This window comes from Felis catus, chromosome A1 (assembly GCF_018350175.1).
Source record: "Felis catus isolate Fca126 chromosome A1, F.catus_Fca126_mat1.0, whole genome shotgun sequence".
Classification (NCBI taxonomy): domain Eukaryota; kingdom Metazoa; phylum Chordata; class Mammalia; order Carnivora; family Felidae; genus Felis; species Felis catus.
The window spans coordinates 8,292,642-8,309,287 of record NC_058368.1 but is presented as its reverse complement, the minus strand read 5'-3'; the positions used below and the strand labels follow the sequence as shown (position 1 = coordinate 8,309,287).

General features: G+C 43.1%; 1 long non-coding RNA gene across 2 annotated transcripts in view; it reads right to left on the bottom strand.

Annotated features, from left to right (window-relative positions):
* Window positions 1-16,646, bottom strand: part of LOC123382549 — a 47,646-nt gene continuing 31,000 nt past the window's right edge. For both annotated transcript variants that reach the window (XR_006591074.1, XR_006591086.1), the window contains one exon: window positions 1-577. This is a non-coding gene — a long non-coding RNA (uncharacterized LOC123382549). The remainder of the gene's footprint in view (window positions 578-16,646) is intronic.

The following is a 16,646-nucleotide window of genomic DNA, read 5'->3' as shown; positions in this document are numbered from 1 at the left end:
TTTAAACCTTTGCATCTTATTACTAGACCCAGAAAGTCTTCTATAGAAAATCGCCACTCAAATCGAAAATTATACGTGACAGGTATAATTCTCATTTATTGCAAAATCCAAGTCTATGGAATATTCTGTACTAACAATAAAGGAAACGGCGTCTTACGTTTTTGTTCTACTTTACAGTTCACGGAACCATTTTATGTATCCTCATGGTAATCCAGTGAGGCAAATAGTATTTGACAAATAAGGAACCAAACAAGTGAAAAAAACGCCTCAAATTTAGACCTCTCTCCTTGTCCCACATGCTTCCACTCTTTTATATCTATTCTTGGGCTCCTGGAAATGACCCTGAGGATAGTTTCATCTGGCCCTAACTTTATTTTGTTACCAGGAAGAAATAACAATTTTGAGACAAAGCACCACATTTATCTTCAGAAGGAGAATTCTTTTCTTTCACGTCTTTTTCAAAAAAAGTCATATAATTTACGACTAAGTTACCCTGTTTGTGTTGTTGTTGCTTTGTTTTGCTTTGGTCTCTTTTCCTTCCTCCCGAGGCTCCTCAACCCCTACAGTCCACGGTACTCTGGAACAGAATGAACCATTGACACGTAAATGTCAGGCCACTAATGAGCAGTTCTAGTCAACAACTGCCCCGAAGTCATGAAACCTATTCACTAGTAAGGTTAACAGTATGTTTTATTGTCAAGTATCTAAAATATCACTGCCCATTCACTTCATGCCTGGTGGAGATTACCTGGAGTGTGGTTAAGTTCTTCCAGATTGAGAAGAACAGCCTTTGGCCCCAGAGGGCCTAGTGAAGTACCTGGCACACAGTAGACACTCAATAAATGTGTGGCAAATCTAACTGGGCTGGGTTGCAAAGTCCTAGGCCCTGCCAATCCAGGAATAACCAAGGAGACCAGATGAGGTATGACATATTGCCAAGTCAACCAGGCATCCCCAGCTGGTACTCCAACTTCGGCTGGTGCTCCTCACAGACCCCCAGTAAATTCTTTTGCCTAGGGTACCCCCACAACTGCCCTGCCCTACCCACTTCCCTCTTCTCCTGACTAGACTACGAGAAGATGGGAGGCCAGAGAGGGGATGGGAGTACCCAAAGAGGTTTCCACCACCATTAAAATGGCTCATCCTGGCCTGTCTGTGTCCAGAACTGGCCTTCTGGTATCCAGACCTGAATATTCTTGCAGCGATTGTCTATCATTTATAAATATCAACGTGCATACAACCATTTTATAGGAAAACAACATACTCAACTAAAATATTTCTATTTCTGGTCGATATTGAAACCTGAATTTTTATAGAGCTATAATCAATGGTTTATACTATAAACTAGGCAGGGACTCATTTTTTACTGACTGTAATCTATATACTTGCAACATAAGTCATCACAGAGAGTTTTATTATGTCGATGTACCATTGTTTGGTTAACATTTGCTATGCATTGGTTATTTTTTTTAATATGAAATTTATTGTCAAATTGGTTTCCACAAAACACCCAGTGCTCATCCCAACAGGTGCCCTCCTTGCTATGCATCGGTTAATTAGGCTGCTTCAAGTTTTTACCACCATGAATTGTGCTATGATAGACATATTTGCATAAATTGCCTTTTTGTATTTTATTATTCCTTAGAATCTTTTTCTGCAGACCATATTCCTAGTAATAAGATTAACAGGACAAAGAACGAATGGGTACGCACACACACACAGACAGCCATGTTGTTTTACAGAAGGATGAGAACAAGTTGTTGGTTTCTATTTGGCAACTTTTTTTAGGCAAGACTTTAAAATATCTCGCTTTAAAAAAGTTGAGATCTTAGAATTTAGGGACTGAAATGGAAGACTTTTTAGAGGTCATTTAGACCAACTCCTCAAAGAGCACAAAGATGCCTTCTTCATCACAATTTTTTGTTGTCACAATCTGTTGTGATATTTAGTTTTGGTTGAGGTATATGAAGAAAATCCAGACTCATACAAATATGTAGTAATAAAGTGATGAGTATTTTGATCATCTTTTCAGACAGTTATTGACATTTTCTTTGACACTACAGCAAAACATGACAAAGGATTAGTTACATTGTAGAGTTTGAAACTACTCAGTGAAATTTTCATACTGTTACATTAAAATCCATTAGTCTGTCTTACACTTTGAATGGCACTTTTACTCAGGCATGATTTTATAATATCATGCATTGGTCAGTTGGAAATTTTGGGTTCACTAGTAATAGAGATCCTTCAAATGTAGACATATTTATTAAATAATTTAAAAAATCACACTGGGGGGCACCTGGTGGCTTAGTTAGTTGAGTGATTGACTCTTGATTTCGGCTCAGGTCATGATCCCAGGGTCTTGGATTGAGACCTCTCTGTGCTGACAGTGTGGAGCGTGCTTGGGAATCTCTATCTCCCCCTCTCTCTGCCCCTCCCCTGCTCTCTCTCTCTCTGTCTCAAAATAAAATAAACTTTAAAAAAAAATCTCTAAAATCACATTGGCCCAGGGCCAGATGGCTTCACTAGAGGATTCCATCAAACATTTAAAGAAAAATTAACACCAGTCCTTCTCAAAAAAAAATAAATAAAAAGGAGAGAATATTTCCAAACTAATTTTACGAGGCCAGCATTACCATAACAAGATCCAACAAAGATACTACAATAAGGAAACTACAGATCAGTATCTATGATGAATATTGATGCAAAAATCTTCAACAAAATACTAGCAAAACAAATTCAACACACATTTAAAAGATAATATACCATGACCAAGTGGGATTTATTCCTGGAATGCAAAGATGGTAAAATCAATCACTGTAACACACCACATTATCAGAATGAAGAATAAAAACCACACAAACATCTCAACTAATACAGAAAAAGCATATGACAAAATCCAACAGCCTATCATGATAAAAACACTCAACAAACTCTGAAGAGAGGAAATTACCTCCACATAATGAATAACCCCCACATAATTCCGTTCCATATATGGAAATCCCACAGGTAATGTCATACTCACTGGCAAAAAAACTAAAAGCTTTCTCTCTAAGATCATGAACGAGGCAAAGATGCTCATTCTTGCTGCTTCTATTCAACACAATACTAGATGTCCCTGCCAAAGCAATTAGACAAGAAAAAGAAGTAAAAATCATCCAAGTTAGAAAGGAAAAAGTAAAATCATCTGTGTTTGCAAATAATATGACCTTAATATAGGAAACCCACAACACACCTGTTAAAAGTAATAAACAGGGGCACCTGTGTGGCTCAGTCAGTTAAGCATCTGACTTTGGCTCAGCTCATGATCTCATGGCTCGTGAGTTCGAGCCCTGCATCGGTCTCTGTGCTGACAGCTCAAAGCCTGGAGCCTGCTTCGGATTCTGTGTCTCCCTCTCTCTCTGGCCCTCCCCCTCTCATGCTCTGACTCTCTCTGTGTCTCTCAAAAATAAATAAACATTTAAAAAAAACTAATAAACAGATTCAGCAAAGTTGCAGGATACAAAATCAACATGCAAAAATTCCTTGGATTTCTATACACTAACATTTCTATACATTTGTATACACTAATGAACAACTCAAACAGAAATTAAGAAAACAATCCCATTTACAATAGCATCAAAAAGAATAAAACATGTATGAGTAAATTTAAACAAGAACATAAAAGACTCGTACACTAAAAAGTGAAAACAATACTGGAAGAAATTTAAAAAGACATGAATTAATGGAAATACATTCTATGTTCCTGGATTAGATAACTTAATATTGTTAAAATGTCTGTACTACCCAAAGCAATCTACAGTTCAATGCAATCCTTATCAAAATCTAAATGTTTTTTTTTTGCAGAAATAGGAAAAAAATTCCTAAAATTCATATGGAATCTCAAAGGATCCCAAATAACAAAAACAATCTTGAGGGTAAAAAAAAAAAAAAAAGCAGGAGGACTCATACTTCCTGATTTCAAAATATTACAAAGATACATTAATCAAAATAGTATGGAGTTGACATAAAGACAGACATATAGACTAATAGAATAGAATAGAGAGCCCAGAAATAAGCCCATATATCTGATCTTCAACAATGCAGAAAGGATAGTTTCTTCAACAAATGAGGTTGAGAAAATTGGACACTCACATGCCAAAAAATTAAAATAAATAAAGCTGGATCTTTAGCTTATATCATCCACAAAAATTAACTCAAGATTGATTAAGGAACTAAATATAAAATCTGAAACCAAAAAACTCCCAGAAGAAAACATAGGGTAAAGAAAACAAATTTAAAAAGCCTCATGACATTGGACTTGGATATGAAACCAAAAGCATGAGCAATAAAAGCAAAAAAAAAAAAAAAAAAAAAACCCAAAAACAAAAACAAAGGTAAATGGAACTACATCAAACCTTAAAGCTTCTGTGTGTCAAGAGCAGCAATCAACAATCAACAGAGTGAAAAGACAACTTGTTGAATGGGAGAAAATATTTGCAAACCATGTATCTGACAAGGGGTTACCAACCAGAACACATAAAAGAACTCCCACAATTCAACAACATAAAAACAAGAGACCAAATTTTAAAATGTGCAAAGGACTTGAGTAGACATTTCTCCAAAGATAATATACAAATGGCCGACAAGCATATGAAAAAGTAGTCAACATCACCTCATCATCAGGAAAATGCAAATCAAAACCACAATGAGATACCACCTCACATCCATTAGGATGGTCACTATCAAAAAAATAAATGGAAAATAAGTGTTGGCCAAGAATGTGAAGACACTGGAACACTTGTTCATGCTGGCAGGAATGCAAAATGGTGCGACCATGATGTAAAATAGTATAGTGGCTCCTCAAGAAATTAAAAACAGAATTACCATGTGATCCAGCATTCCATTTCTGGGTATACCTCCAAAAAAATTGAAAATAAGATTTTGAAAAAATATATTCACTGCAGCACTATTCACACTACAAATACTGTCCGTTGTTTGCTTTGAGATGAAAGCCTCACTATCCCTTTTCAAGCATATGAAATATTCTGGGGCGCCTGGGTGGCTCAGTTGGTTGAGCATCTGAGTCTTAATTTCGGATCATGTCATGATCCCAGGGCTGTGGAATCAAGCCCATGCTCAGCACGGAGCCTACTTAAGATTCTCTTCCTCTCTCCCTCTGTCCCTCCCCTTCTCTCTGTCTCTGCCTCTGTCTCTGTCTCTCTCAAAGAAAAAAAAGAATATGAACTATTCTGGTATTCAATTAGACTGTTAAGCGTTCTTCAAATAACACTGGTGTCCCCCAAGGAAAAAAAGTAGCTGGTTGAGCTCATATCTCAAACAATTGAAGCACTTCACCATCACACTTCAGCGCACAGTAGAAAGGCTTTAAATGTACTTCTGTTTCATCACAGGGAATATTAAAAAGACAGGTGGTCAAGGGCTGATGTTTAATAAATTTAACTTTTGCTGCTCCGCTGGGGACATCCTCAAGTGAAACGGGCATTTTTTGTGTCAGAAGTATATGGTTGTGAAGAATACAATGGCTATTAGTAAGATTGGATGCTACTGCCTCATTTCAGAGAGTGAGCTGCTTAACCATTGGTCAGTGTTCCACAATATCATAACCATAGTCCTTTAGAATTTATAAAGTCGGTTTTTCCATGATTCCCATGTCATGCTGACCATAAGTAACACTCATCATCACCCATCATTAACAGATCAGAAACTAAGGGATACAGAGCTTGAGAAACCTCCCCCCAAGCCTTCAAGGTTATCATCTGGCAGTGTCCGTTCTTCTGACACGAAGTCCCACGCTTGTTTTCACTGGGAAACATCACCTCTCACCGCCCCTGACTTGACCCCTCAGACCCATATACGGTGCAGAGTTGTGAAGTAAGCTAGTCTGCCTCGGGGTCTCCTCAGTTCTTTTCCCACCTTTCTTGACAGCGGGGGTGCTCACCCATCCAGACATTTGCCCCACCCCTCAGCCCACCTTCATCCTCCTCTCCTGCAGCCTCTTTTCCTCTGCCTCCGTCAAGACCGTAACAGTTCCATGCATGTGAGTTTTATAAAGCACAGTCTCATTAACCATCTCCTTTGGATTTAAAAAAAAAATGTTAAGTTTTTTAATTCCAGTAGAGTTCATTTGTTTCCCATCTCCTTTGGATTTTGATCTTCATACTACCGGCTGAAATAGTTTCTCCTTCCCACTTCCCACAAGGAAAACGATACCCTGAGGCCCGAGGTCACGTGCATTTGCCCAAGTTCATGTGGCTCAGCTGCCTTGCGTCTCCTTAAGATCTTTCCTATCTCTAATAGACTAATTTATAAGGAGGTTTAAATGATGGATAACTCCTTTACATGTTCCTTCCAAGAACATGGATTCGTTTTAGAAAAGAGAGTTTTGTTCTGTTTTGTTTTTAAAAAGAAAGAAAACAACATCTGTGTCTAAGAAATAACTCCCTGATCTTAACACTCTTACACGCCCTTATCCTCTGCACCTCTCTGGGAGAGTAACTGCACAGAGCACTTAAGCTGCGCCGTGGAGAAACAGAACTAATGATAAGTTTGCACGCGAAGGTGAAGCGTTTTTGCAAGTTTAAATAAATAAACCTAAATATTTACACTTAAAAGTGACAGCATCATGCACTGCATAGCTTTCACCTCATGGTGACATCTGAACGAGGTGTGTGTCCTCCCAGGAGGCCCCCAGCCCCAAGAACAATAGAAGGTGTATGTGTGGTCGGATACATGCAAACGCATTAACAAGAGCTGGTTGCACAGAATTTAACGATCACGTTCCCTTAATAACCACAGACCAATCTGTAGGGTAACTAAATGCCCGATTCCTAGTAAACCACGAAGAGTTCAAAGAAAAAAAGCCTATGAGCCTAAACCTGGAAGGCCAGAGCCTTTGAAGTTCTTTTACAAGGCTATGGCCAGGGGAAGGAGTACTTTAAACTGAGGAAGCAGGAAGTACCTAGATAAAAAAGTTTGTGACATTTCCTAGGGGGGTGGTCTTTCTAGAAGCACTCTTCCAGGAAACCAGTCCTTTCCCACCTAGATGTTGAGGTTTCCGGAGAAAAAATAAATAACTTCTCCCTGTCGCAGCAAGGAGGGTCAGCCAGTCAGTAAAAAGCTAAAATAGAATTTGACCCACTAGATGTTATCAGCGCAAAGGAAGGGGAGGGGCGACTTTGAAGAAAGGGCATGGGGAGAGGAGGGAGTGCAGGCCAGCCATTTGGAGACCAAGAAGCAGATGGCAGGAATGAGGCAGGTGGCCAAGGGTATTTACTCATGCCCATGCGTGTTTCACCACTGGGCTCCGCTCTCCCGCGGAAAAAGCACAGCTGGGCCCTGCACACACTGCAGGAGACGCCTCCTGGGGGCACGGGAGAGGACTTCCAGTTAAGCCACTGAGCACTGTGGCCCCAGCCCTTGAAGTCAAGCCATTCTCACACGATTCCATCTAGTTCAGAGCTGCACCGGAAGGACCGTGGCCAGAGTAGAGTGGTTTTGCGTGGACCACAGTGCCCCCTGGTGGAAGCGTGCTGGAACAGCAACCCTCTGGGCAGGCCCCTGTGGGCAGCAGGCTGGGCAAGGGGGGTGGGGGGTGGGGTACAGCTCCAACGCGGTTGCAAAGAGATGTGGCTTCCTTTCCAGGCACAGTGTTTCCATCTTCCCAAACACCAAATTACTCAGTTAAAATACGCTAGCTGCAACTATATATACACTATGCTTCCTTTTTAAGATTACCTCCTCCTTCCCCTCGTGTTCAGCTAAAGCGGACTTCCCATGGCATTTAAGGGGTTCCACCCTTCCCCTGGATGTAGATCACTCGGATGTCTCTCTTTCTCCATATTTTCCCCGTATGCTCCTTAGATAGATATCCGTTCCCCTTGAGTCCCCAGCATGCCCCGCCTATTCCGATCCCAATAAACCCAGCTTGTCTGGTACCTTCTCTTCCCCGGCCCCCTTCTGACGAATCCTGCCAGGCCTGCAACAGAGGCAATGTCTCGCCGGGAAACCATCAGGCTTTCTTCGTGATTTTTATATTTGTCCGAAGCTTTGAATACGTTGCTGGTATTGCAAAGGGGCCCTGTCCAGTCACTAGCGAGGTCGCCCGTGGCCAGAGGGTCCATGCTGATCTTTTGCCAGCACGGGGCTCTCTTCTAAACTCTAGGCAAATGGGTGCAGCCAGGCAATGGCTCAGCTCTTCCCTGAAAGTGAGAACAGAGTAAACGCCTTCCCACGTAGGAGTGTTGGTTTCTGAATATACCTGAGATTCAGCATTCTTCCTGAATAGACTTAGCGCTAGTATTTTGAGAGAAGTAAAATTAGTACTCCCCTTAAACCAAGAAATGTGATTTTATGTTTGTGATAGTTAAGAGATTAAAAAAAAAAGATGCTATTTTCCTCCTAATAATTTTATTTCCATACCTGTAGATATTTTTAGAGACCTTTTCCATAGAAGAAGTGAGACAAAGGTGGAGTTTCTCAGAGGTGTGAAGGAATGGTTAATAATGCCTGCCAAATTCGGAAACATTTGGAGGTTTCACAAAAGAAACCTTGCAATGTTCTTTTGATAACTGTAAAATAAAGTAGGAAACAGACCTTTATAAATACATAGGATAGAAAAACAAGCCACTGTAGTCTAAATACAAGATACAAGATAATTTTTTTAAACTTCCAGTGTAAAATATACCTCGGAACAACAACAACCAAAAATGTACTGAATTAACCCAAACAATTCTCGTCTTAGATGTCAGAGCCCTGCGACTTCTGGCAGAGGGTCAGGGCGTGCAGGAAAATGTTAGCATCTGCGAGATGGGTTATAAGGTGTGTGAAAGGACCAATGGCCGCCTCAAATGTATTTTGCCCCGAAAAATGTTTGTCTTTTGGAGAATTTCTGGAAACTACATTAGATCATTCTAAAAAATAATTCCTGGGCGTTGCCCCGTTGACAGCCAGCATAAACACTGCACCCCCTGGATCAAAGAAACTACCCCATCAAAGAAAAACTAGGCAATACCAGGAATTCAATCTTCTCAGGCTATTAAATAAATGCCGCCAAAAGAAGAGGGAAGCGTAGAATGTTTGGGAAGGAGGTGGCAAATTTGTTTTTAATGCTGAGAATTAGAAAGAATTTTTAAAAATAACAATCATAGTAGTGAACTAACTAGTATTTATGGAGCATTTTGGATGTCCCAGAACCATTGGCAAGGACCTTTACCTGTACTGTTTCATTTTAGTCTCACAAAAGTGCTCTATGGTAGGTACTACTTTTTTTTTATGTGTAATTTTTATTTCTTCTGAGAGAGAGAGAGAGAGAGAGAGAGAGCAAGCAAGCGGGAGAGGGGCAGAGAGAGAGAGGGAGAAAAAACCCCCAGCAGGCTCTGTGTGCTCACAGAGTCCTGATGCAGGGCTCGAACTCATGAACCATGAGAGCATGGCCTGAGCTGAAGTCAAGAGTCAGACACTTAACCAACTGAGCCACCCAGGTGCCCCTACGGTCGGTCCTACGATAGCCGCACTTGACAGTTGAGAAAACTGAAGCACAGAGAGGTCACTACCTTGTCTAAGACCACAGAGGTGGTCTCCACCACGGCCTGCACTCAGCTGGGCCACGTTACCTCCTTTCCGGGCCGTTGGGGGTGCTGGCGCTTGTAAGCACTTGCTAAGAAGCACTCTTAAGGTGTTAACTCATTTAATGCTCACAACACTAGCCAATGAAAGCTGCAAGGTTGTAATCCCATATTACAGATGGGGCACTAGGGCACAGAGAGGCCCAGTAAGCTGCCCAAGGCCACCCAGCTGGTTGAGGGCCACAGTGGAATTGAGACCCGGGCAATCTGAGCTCAGAAGCCCAAATCGTAATCACTTCCTAACACGACCCCTCGTGTAGAAAAAGAAATTGCGTTCAAAGAATTGCGTTTCGGAATTGCACCCCGTAGAAATAAGCCAGCGACTGACAGCACAGCAAGAATGCTTTCTTCGTTCACATTCATTTCAAACTCAGGAAGGACTGAAGAACAACGTGGCAGGGAATGCCCACAAGATGACAAGGTTTTGCATTATCAGCTACTGGTAATGCCAGCCCAAGTGACGTGTGAAAGATTCGGGGCGGGGGGGGGGGGGTGGGGGGAGGCGGTCACGAAGTCAAAGAAGCACCAGGCCATTGGTGAGAGAGAAGCAAAGCAGGACCTGAGCTTCTGTGCCGACCAGGGCCCCCAAATTAATTACTGAGTGGAATAGAAACAGTAAAATAATCAGGTGGTAATACCTAATTCCTCCCACCACAAAAGAAAAAAAAAAAAAAGAAATTTACTCCAGGGCACTTGACTTCATCTTCCTTCGAGAGAAGAGTGTATCTGACCCTATGATTTACTACATGTGTCTGTCCCCCAACAGCTGCATCCATTACAGATGTGACCTTGAGAGAGGTGTTGGAAGAATGAACAGGAGTGCATTGCAGACAGTGAAAGCTAATTTTTTTGAGAAACGAATATTCATGAAGTCCTTACAAGTCATCTCGGCTCTTGGCTGAACTGGGAGCCAGCTGTTGGTGCCAGCGATCGGAGCCGGTGATTCTGGGTGGCGGTTGTGAGAACGGTTTCCTTCAACTTGAAGGAACCGGACCCTCCTTCCCACCTCCTATCTTACAACAGAAAATGAAGACCATCCCCAGAAGCTGCTTTGCTACAGTTGTGCACTTGTGGGTGATGTATTACACTATCAGCCGAACGCCAGTGGATCAATCAGGATAGAATGGGTTAGGCTAGTGGAGCAGTCACGTTCCCCCCTCCCAAATACACACAGACAGACAAACAGACACACACACACACACACACACACACACACCCCTCAATGGCTTAGCACAGCAAAGGTCTATTTGTAGCTCATACTACATGTGCAGTATGGATTATAGGATGTGGTGATGGGGGTGTTCTTCTTAGTGTAACCATCCAGGGGCCCAGCCTGCTGGGTTGCTGGAGGATCCCTCCAGGGAAATGCTTCCGTGATACTAGGAGAATGGGAACAGAATTGTGCACAAACTCTTAATGTCGCCTCCTGGGAGTGGCATACAACCGCCACCCACGTTTCATTGGCCAGCACAGGTCACGCGATGTGCCTAACTTTAAAAGAGATAACCAACTTACCACGGGCCCAGAAAGGGAGAGGACTGGACTGTTTATTTAGGTCCAGCCCACATGACCACCAGGTCCAGGTCAGAATCAGCACCTCGTGACTACCAAAAAGGGTCCCCTTGAACTTTGAGACCTCAGACTAAAGGCCTGTGATAGGTTCAGTGGGTTGGTGCCTACACAGAACAGACTGGTAGTCGCCAATGAAGAGAGAGAGAGAGAGAGAGACAAGGACAACGGAAACATACTGTGCAGCTCTAGGTTGAAGAACTTGCAACTGAATCCTGGGGGTGCCGGAAGTTTGTGGGCCCTGAGGTCTCAGAGGGAGTGGCCGAGGGGGACTTCAGGCTGAGGAGAAACTTGAATCTATTTTGCAAACAACCCTGTGACACTTAATAAAACATGATTCTTAATAATAATAGCAATGATAATAATAATAATAATAATAATAATAATAATAATAATAATAATAAAACGTGGTCCTTAATGAAGATAATCAGGTGAAAGGCAAAAACTCAGCCCTGGCAGAAGTTAGCATTTGGCTAACGAGGGCTTAATGACTTTGGCGTCCATCTTTGACTCACTGAATTTCCCGCAGCCCTGGTGTTCTCTGTGCCAGAACGCTGGGGCAAAACGAACTTTCACTCCTGATAAAGTTTAACTAGCACTTTTTGTGAAATTAAACACCCGGCAGGCCCAGGAAGATGGGGAGAAAAATGAGAGCTCGTCACGAGAGGGACAAACTCGTGACGCCGTCCATCCCCGAAAGGAGGAGGTCGTCCGTCGGGCCTGGATTTCTGTCAACTGGGAACACGGTTGTCTCCGACGAGACTCTTGAGTTACGCACTATCTATGCCAATCTCTTTTGCCTTCTATAACCCCAGAGAAAGGATAAAGCACACTTTTAGACCTCAAAACGAGGATTCAGTCTGACTGATGACAATGCCAAACAGGCTGACGGCTGAAAGGGTAAGGTGATTAGCTCGGGCCGACTTCCTGTGGCTCAGGGCTCTCTGCTCTGCGGCCAGGAGCGAATGTTTGCTTCTCTCCTCGCTCTAATCTCTCACCACTCCCGTGCTCCTCAGACCTGCACTGTCAGCATCACCTCTGACCTTCTTCGAAATAGAGCCTCAGGCTCCGCCCGGACACCCTAAACCACAATCTGCATTTTAACAGTCCCCAGATGAGACGTAGGCGCTTTGAAGTTTGAGAAGCTTTGTTCTCCAGAGTTTTAAACCATTCCTGAAAGAAGCCTTTGCTACTTACTGTTCTCGGTGGAACACAAGAAAGAGGAGGGGCCGACTTTCCCCAGCCTGCCTTCTTTCCCATCTGGTTGTCAAATGGTCAAATTAACCCCGAACACTCAGTTAAGGATTCTCCTGCCTCAGAGCCTTTAAAAACCCGTGAAAGGCAAATACCATGGGAATTCACTTATATGCGGAGTCTTAAAAACAAAACAAGTGTATAAATAAGCAAACAAAAAGCAGAATCAGACCCATGAATACAGAGAACAAATGGATGGTTGCCAGAGGGAGACCGGGATGGGCAAAACCGGTGAAGGGGGCGGGGGGTACAGGCTTCCACTTATGGAGTGAATAAGTCACAAGGATCAAGGCACAGCATAGGGAATATAGTTACTGATATTGTAATAACGTTACATGGTGACGGATGCTAGCTACGTATGCAAGCACCGCATAATGTATACAGTTGTTCAATCGCTATGTTGTACAGCTGAAACCAATGTAACGTTGTGCATCAACTGTACTCAAATTAAAAGTATAGTTGTATTTGCGTGAGTAGAACAGCATGAACAGAACTGCCCTTAACTGTAGACAACTTCACCTCAGTATGCCCCCGTAGAAACGAATAGTCTAATTTTTCCCTTTAAATATTTGCCTCCATAAACAGCGTGCTTACTTCTCCCAGTAGGCGCACACATCTGGCCATCTTATTTGGAACTTTATTCTCTCCCTCCACCAGCATTTGCCAAGTACAAACAAGCATAAGTGACAGTTTACATAACACGTATTTCTATCTACAGGGATTCAATGGAATGTTGTCTTTTTTTTTTTTTTTTAATTGCATTGTTTGTTTTGCCTCAGACTAGCTGGGCAGTCTGGACTATGTCCTGCTTCACTGTTATACCCATCTGGTCTGGTCTCGTATCCATGTCTGAATGCTGAGAGACACCACCGGGAAAGAAAGCTCAAGTGGCCCATTCTCCATTTTTAAAAAAGTTATGAACTGCCAGGCTTCACTTTAAAACATTAATGCTCGGTGCCAGCACAGTTTAAATTGAAAATAAGGTTTTAGCGTGCTAAGGAAAATGTGGGCATGCGGAGCGTGTCCGTTACATCTCCACCTGCTTTGGGACTTTAAATGAAGCAAGAAAATAGATGCTGTGCTCAAACTCAAGAAGCCTGCATTTAAAAAGGTGTTTTGTCTGTCTTTGCCATTTGCTTCCCAAAGCAAGGCTCCATTTTCTGCCCTCAAGAGACGAAGTTGGTCTGGTCGATGCACATGTGTATTTCAACATTCTCGGTGGCGACCCAGAAACTGTGTTGCCTGGTGGATTTCCATGACATACTGTTCTCGAAAGCCTTTAAATAATCCCTAGTAAAACTGAGAGACTACTTGCAGGTGACAATAGGGCTGGAAGTGATATGACGTTTGTACGTGATGAGCCACTCATTTTTGTGAAATAAAGAATCTTGTGAAAAGAGGAATTATGACTCGTATTTACAACAACTTTTCGTAAACATCCCCAAATTCCAGGCACAAGACAAAAGGCATGACTCATATCACAGTAGGCATTACAGCCAGGGAAGTGGCCCTTGTGAAGATTGCTTCCCTAATGCCTGAGAATGGCTCTGAGGAGATCTGTAGGAAGCTGATAATAGGTACTTCGTCGAGCATCACCAGTCAAAATCTGCTTTTTGATCAAGAGCATTTCCTTAGCTAAAAATGTCCTGTTTCCAGACCTTAATGTGATTTTTTTTTTAGTGGATTACCATTGAAAAGCCTGAAAACTGGAAAAAAAAAAACCCAATATGAATGGTTATCATTCTTCCACTTGTGCTGTCACTGGAATCCCGGCGATGAGACGATCCCGATGGAGTTCTCCTGCATGCTGTGGTTTTCAGGGGGCTGGAGGGTGCTCTCCCTCTAAATCTCTCCTCAAGAGCTTGTCAGCTGGCCAAGACCTCACCTGCCAGAGGCGTTCCTGTGAATAAAGGTGACAGGTGCACACAGCACTTGGCCTCAGAAGTCACATTCAGAGGCCCTACTCGGTGGAGGGGACGAGGAATGTGCATTTTTACAAGTGTTCCAGATGGTTCTGGGGAGGTGATCCTCCTATAAGTTTAGAGAAACACTGGATAAAACCTAGATAATTCTTCATCTTAAAAAAAAATGCGTATCAAACCCCAGAATACAAGTGGTGATGAGAATGGGGAGAAACTGGAACCCTTGTTCACTGTGGGTGAAAATGTAAAATAGGACAATGGCTATGGAAAGTGGGAGGGTGGTGCCTCAAAAAGTTGAACGCAAAATTACCGTATGATCCAGCAACCCCACTTCTGGGTATAGACCCAAAGAATCGAAAGCAGGGTCTCAAAGAGATATTTGTATGCTCACGTTCATAGTGTTATTTGCAATAGCCAAGAGGTGGAATCAACCCAACTGTCCACTGATGGGATGAACGGATAAACAAAAGATCACACACACACACACACACACACACACACACACACACAGACACACTGGAATTTTATTCAGCTTTAAAAAGTTTGGGAATTCTGATTCGTGTGACAACGTAGGGCATTGTGCTAAATGAAATAAGCCAGACACAAAAGGATAAATATTATAAGATGCTACTTTTATATAGGTACCTAGAGGAGTCACAATCAGAGACAGGAAGTAGAACGGTGGTTGCCAGGAGCTAGAGGGGAGGGGGAAATCGGGAATCACTGTTTCCAGTTCTGCAGAATGGATGGTGGTGATGATCGCACCACAATGTGGGTGTACTCATTACCACAACTGCACACTTAAAGATGATAAGCTTAATGGTGTGTGTATTTTACCACAATTATTATAATTAAAAATATTCCAAGCCCCTGAGAGAGAAAGAACATTATGCAAATAATAAATCACTGGCTCTGTGAGTTTGTATTTCGGGTGGGTCAAAACGCACTTAAGGACTCCAGGATTTAGAGAGCATCAAGAAATTAGTACACGGCACAGCCAGGATCTGAATCCAGAGTCCCCTGGCCCCGAAACCCCCACGCCCATCCCCTCCGCCCCCTCTGGCTCATTTCTGTTTAGATGTAGGGGAGGATGAGAGTCATCTTTGGGGCCCATGCCTGAGGCCTATGTTCGGATCACTGAAACACAGGGCAGAGGTTGCAAAAGTGGGAAATTGGGAGGAGAATATTACGGAGAAGAGGATTTGTCGGAAATGTTGGCCTGGCACTGGAGAGGGTGGGTTTGGGAACTGTTGTTGGGCTAATTAACAGTAGAAACAGAAAGTATGAGCTCAGCAGAGATGAGGGGGGGAAAAAGCAGCACTGGGGAGAGAGAAGCCAAGGGTCAGAGCCAGAACCTGCAGAAATGACAGCACTGTGTTTAGGAAGCAGACCAGGAAGCAGGGTCCAGTGATGGGGAGAGAAAAGAGGTAGGGGGAGCCTCACGGCCAGATTCTTCCACGGCAAACCACAACTCCAGGGGCTAGTTGTGCAAACTGGCATTTGTGTACAGATATCACAGGCTCCACGTGTATGGAATCTTCACGACGGCTATGCGAGGTCACATAGAGAAGTGCTGTTATTTTAATGTTATTTATTTATTTATTTATTTATTTATTTATTTATGAAATGTTTATTTTTGAGAGATAGTGAGAGAGACTGAGTGTGAGCGGGGGAGGGGCAGAGAGAGAGGGAGACCCAGAATCCGAGGCAGGCTCCAGGCTCCGAGCTGTCGGCACAGAGCCTGACGCGGGGCTCGAACTCACGGACCGCGAGATCATGACCTGAGCCGAAGTCGGACGCTCAACCGACCAAGCCGCCCAGGCGCACCTGTTCTTTTCATTGTATAGACAAGCAAAGTGAACCACAACAATATTGGCCAGTTTCTCAAGGTCATAGGCCAACACCCAAGGCCAAATCTTCTAAGTTCAGAAGCCCTTTTCTTTGCATTATGAAGAGGCTGGGGCACAACAGCCAGGTGCTGGTAATAATGGGATGTGTCACTGGCAGGAACAAAAATGTTGATAAGGAAAACAAACTGGGGGCTCCTGGGTGGCTCAGTCAGTTAAGCATCCGACTTTGCCTCGGGTCATGATCTCGCGGTCCGTGAGTTCGAGCCCCGCCCGCGTCGGGCTCTGTGCTGACGGCTCAGAGCCTGGAGCCTGCCTCGGATTCTGTGTCTCCCTCTGTCTCTGACCCTCCCCCATTCATGCTCGGTTTCTCTCTGTCTCTCAAAAATAAATAAACGTTAAAAAAAATTTTTTTAAAGAAAACAAAC